We start from the raw sequence: 5,800 nt of genomic DNA, 5'->3' as shown, positions 1-5,800 counted from the left end.
AGAAGATCATCATGCCTAAAAGTTTATCATCCAAAAAGATCAACAAGCCCAAAGGCCGATCATCCAAGAAGATCAACATGCTCAAAAGGTCAATCACCCAAGAAGATCAACAAGCCCAAAGGTCGATCGTTCAAGAAAATCAACCAACTTAAAGATTATAAGTTATTTTGAAAGCATCAAAATACTATGTATTAGAGATTGTACTCACTTTCCACAAAATTAATACAAATACAAAGTTCAAGTTCCACGAAATAAATTTCTCTTGAAATCTCGTAAGAACAGTTACTTTCATTCGGTGTAAATTAAAAATTGAGTTGAACCCCACTTCCACAATGGAACTTCACCCTTACTTCAATTGGTATTAGAACGGAGGTTTTGATCCCAATTTTTCTTATTTTTCAGAATTAAATTGCAATGAATTAGTGGGATTTGCATTCTGTTTTTACTTCATGTTGATAAGTGTTTGGAATGTTGATGGTTTGCAATTTTTGGATGTTTTCAGGATTGGACGTTAGATTTATTCCTTTTCTTTACAAATTGGTTTGTAAGGGCCTGGTGTTTTGGGCATTTAATTGCAATAGAGTCTGTAATTTGTATGTTTTGAGTCGTTCATGACCGTTCCGGTGCTTTTCTGGAGAAAACAAGGCCCAAATTGGAGAAGATTCAAAAGATTTCGTAATTGTACAGTGGCTACTGTACAGTAGCGTTGCAACCTGCGAACGGCGAACGAAAGAATTTTTCGTAGTGTTGCAACGCTACGTTGCAGCGTTGCAACACTCCGAGACGGAATTTTTTTTGGTTCGTGCGCAGTTCGTGGTTATTCTGGTTCATGGTTCATCCAGTTCGCTTGGTTCGGCTGGTTGATGGGCGGTTCGGGTTTTAGACGATCCAGTTCAAGCGATTCAAGGCTCAGTTCATTTGTTTCGAACCAGTTTGACTATTATTTATGTAATAGTTAGTTTTTTTAATTAATTAAATTAAATTAAGTGTTATATTAATTTAATCAATTATTTAATAGTCCAATCCAGGTCCAATAATTGTTGTTTAAATTATGCATATAATGTATGCTTTAATTTATATAATTATATGTCATAATGTATCTCATATAGTAAAATCCCACCTAGGTTATGCATTATTCATGTATAATTTATATTATAAATATTATAATATATAACTGCATGATTTAATTTTATAGTATGCTCATGTATTATATAATATAAGTGTTATAATATATGTTTGCATGCATTAATATAAATCATGCATCATTTATATTATAAATGTTATATATATAGTTGGATGTATGGATGTATGTATGTTATTAATTATTTAATTACTTTAGTACATAAGTGTTGTGTATGTTAAATAGTGAAATGGAATTGCATGAAGCATGTCACTACTTTAGGTTATTTTATAATTGTTATAATTTTATTTTTTTTTTTTGAAGAGGTATTGTAATTAAAGTGTGGGGTGGGGGAATCAAACCTCAAACCTCGAGGTCGATAGTATGAACACTATGTCAGTTGAGCTATGCTCTTGTTGGCATAATTGTTATAATTTATCTAAATATGCTTTCACTTGCAATTATTAGTTTTAATTTATTCATTCCTTTATAACTGTTATAATTAAATAAAATTAGAAATTAAAATCAATAATTCAGAATTGCATGCAAACCTTAGGTTAAAACTATTTTTAATATAGTTTTAAAATATGATTCGCTTAGACCTAAGATCATATTTATAATGAGATTAGAAATAAGTTTAATATCCTAATTTGTTTAGTAGGATTAAATTAGTTTTTTTTTTTTTAAAAAAAAAAAGATTAAATTTATAGCAAATGTATCTATAAGGGACCTTTTGTCTAATGCTAGTTCTATCTAGGCTGGGGTATTTAAGCTAGCGGAAATGAAACACATCTACCTGGGAATTGACCTAAAAAGGTGAATTAGATAGATTTGCCACAAGCATGCAATTATTGATTAAAGTTTATTAAAATGTTTAATGAACATTAATCAAAGTTGTCTAACTATCCAAAGTAAGTGTTACTTTTGGGCAAATTTAGACAATCACATAGTAAATAATCAGTTGTATTTTTCTAAGTTAAATAACCCTAGGTAAAACACTCAGTGGGAGGGAAATGGGGTATATAATACTTCATTTTTCCTTTTCACGTTTCTCCCTATAAGTTCACACCGTGAGATCTATATTTGGCCTCGAGGCACCTTTGCTTGTGTCCCCCTACAAGTGGTGTTTGTATAGGTCAATACTGAGGTGAATGAAGAGAGTGTTTATAGTAAGTGAAAGTGGGATGTGTGTCAACACATCCCTCGGTCTCTCTCATTAGTTTGTAGTACATTTTCATGCTCGGTCTTGAGGCATCTTTGCTTGTGTCTCCCTTACGGATGGCATTTGCATAACTTTTTACTCAAACTCCAAAAATGGATAGGATTGCTTTAGTTTGTTTTTTTGCCCTTAATTGGTTTTTCCCTACGCTTAGCTCATTGGGGCAAAACTCTAGAATCTAAAATGAGGGGTTACACTTACAAGAAAATGTTAAGCAAGTTAACAGTTTCTGGACCGAACAATGGTGACTAATATTTACAGTAACAAGAAGTTGTTCTGTATATTGGTTGAGATGGTCTCATTTCAGTGAAGGGATACCTGATCACCCAATGGTGGCTTTTACCGTGCCTCACTAAAACATCATTGCAAAATAGATGTCACATAGGGTGCATTATTTTATTTTGTTAAATTTGATTGGTTTTTCCAAATGGGTAATGCTTTTATACTAATATAAATAAATTGTATGTTTCAGTAAATTTCATTATGACTTTCGCGACACTAAATTTACTCGTCGTCGACAAACTTACCGATGAAAATTACACTACATGGAAAAACACAATCAACATAAAATTGGTCATTTCATTGATGACCTGAGATTTGTTCTGATGGAGGTTATCCTCTTGTTCCTGCTCAAAATGCTCCTTGAAATGTTCGGGAGGCATATGAACGTTAGATGTGGGCAAATAAGAAGGCCAAAGCGTATATCTTGGCAAGTCTTTCTAAAGTCTTGGCTAAGAAGCATGAGCCCAGTGAGATCATAGAGTCTTTGTGGGGATGTTCAGACTAAAGGAACAGAGAAGTTCCATTGCGGAAGCGAGGATCGTTCCCAATTTTAAAAGTTTCACAAAATCAAAATTAATAGTACACAAGCATTATGCATTAACACAAAAATACAACATGTTATAGATAAAAATGAAGAAGGGTTAGAAATTTAACTTACTCTTGAAGATCACAACGATGTTCATGATAATCCTCCTCTCCCTTCACGATCAACCACGATCCAAGAAGTCGAAACACCACCATAAAATTATCCTCTGTATTCTCCTTAGGTTAGGTGAGAATATGCAAGAGGTGTGATCTTTACAAATTTTTTGAAGAGGGAGAGAGTTTGAGGTAATTTTTTTTTAGAAAAAAAAAAAAAAAAACATAAGCTTATTCACACCCTGCTCTGTGAAGAAAAAAATGAAAAACTACTTATGCGCCAAAACCACTCTCCACTAACAAGTCTGATTGAGAGAATTAAGGGGAGGGAGCTCCCTCCCTTTAATTTTGAAAATTAAATCTAAAATAAATAAAATAAATTTAAATAATAATTTTATATATATATATATATATATATCTGTGTGTGTGTGTGTATGTATGTATGTATGTTATGTATATATGTATGTATGTATGTATGTATGTATATGTATGTATGTATGTATGTATGTATAATAACTAACTTATTATATGTATATATAACTATATGTTATATCAAATATAACACATAACCTATAGTTTTTATATTGTATCAAATACAATATAATCTATAGTTTTCAATTCTCTCAATCATTTGTGGTATCTAATATAAATCACATTTATGCTAAATTTAATTATAGAAATTCAATTCATATAATTAATATTTGAATCATATTCAAATATTTATTTCCTCTCAAAACTTTATATTATAATATATCAAATACATATTAATTATATCGCATATATAATTAATTTAGTGACCTATAATTAACTCTTTCAATTAATTTGAACAATTCAAATTAATCCAAAATCAATTCTCCATAATCCCTGTTGAGCTATAGAGGGGACCTTATAGACTTGTAGATTGAAGCTCCAATGGTACTTGGATAATTAATTAAACTCTTTAATTAAATTACCTAACATCCATTAATTGTCAGTCACTCTACTAAAAATCGACAGTTGCACTTTTCATACTACATATATATTTCTGTGTCCATTGGATATAACCAGTCAACAGTGCGATGTCCCTTCACAAATTGTTCGTAAGTACAGCTGGACCAAAATTATCATTTTGCCCCTGTAGTTACATCTAACTCCTTAAGTACTATTGATCACTCTAATAAATAATACGTCATAGTCCAACTATGACCAAACCCCTCTTGGTCCAAGAGAGGGTATGGCACCACATTTTTCAAACCCCAAAATCAGCCCTTAAGGGAGCAATTTATCTGCTTACCCAAACGTTAGGGAATGAGTGAATTCTGTCTTGTGTAGTTATGTTCCCAGCTCCCTAATTAGACAAATCCTCAAAATGGTAGGCTTATTGAGTCGGCGATCTGGCCACTCTTACCTATAAAACTCAAAGGACTGCCTTCATAGGCAAGAGTTCACAATTCACTTAGGATTCAAGTTAAAACACTTATGGTCATCCTAGTGAAATTTAAATCTCTATTATAAACGGTGTTATATAACAAGACTATTCATTTCGTGGTCTGATCTTATACAAACTCCTTGGTATAGAAGCTCACATGTTTCTATATGAATGATCAAGATCAAATCATTTATAGCACTTTACAACAATTGTAACATTTACGAATCGGGTCGTATTTGTAGTGTCACTAGAATAAGGTACCCAACCTTATCCATATATTATAGATCATTTGGGTTATCACTTAAACATGATCCACCTGTATGTCTCTACATACATGTTTAAGCTATAGAAGATAACCTTTGATGTAAGTTTATTGGTTTGTAGGTTAAAGCTACTAGATGTTGAATAAAACATCTCATATTTTATTAAATAAATAAAATATTTTCATATTACAATTACAAACTACAAGACCCACGAGATTTAGGGCATTAACCCTAACACGGACAACTGCCCACACAACTCAGGCATGACTCTTTAAAAAACATCTTCAATACTCGTATGCAAGAGGGGGCATCTGTTAGAGAACAGGTTCTCAACATGATGGTCCACTTCAACGTGGAATAGATGAATGAGTCTATCATCGATGAAGTCAGTTTGGTTAGCTTCATCCTAGAATCTTTACTAGAAAATTACCTGCAATTCTGTAGTAATGTTGTTATGAATAGGATTGACTAGAACCTGACCACTTTACATCTTTGATGAAAACCAAGGAACAAAAGGGTGAGGAAAATGTTGCTTCATCCTCTAAAAACTTCTACAGAGGTTTGATCTTTAGAACCAAAAAGGGGAAAGTTAACCCATAACTAATGTCTAGAAGGGCAAGAAAGCTAAGGTTGCAAAGAGAATATATTTCCATTGCAACCATGTGGGACACTGGAAGAGGAATTGTCCCAAATACTTGGCAGAAAAGAAGAAGGCCAAGCAAGATAAATATGATTTACTTATTTTGGAAACTTTTTTAGTGAAGAATGATGATTCAACCTGGATAATAAATTCAAGCGCCATTAACCATGTTTGTATTTCATTTCAGGGAATTAGTTCCTGGCAGCAACTGGAGGTTGGGGAGATGACG

Source organism: Benincasa hispida, chromosome 2 (assembly GCF_027475165.1).
Source record: "Benincasa hispida cultivar pf3 chromosome 2, pf3_genome.v1.1, whole genome shotgun sequence".
NCBI lineage: Eukaryota > Viridiplantae > Streptophyta > Magnoliopsida > Cucurbitales > Cucurbitaceae > Benincasa > Benincasa hispida.
The sequence above is the reverse complement of the archived record's forward strand: the minus strand, read 5'-3'. Positions refer to the sequence as shown.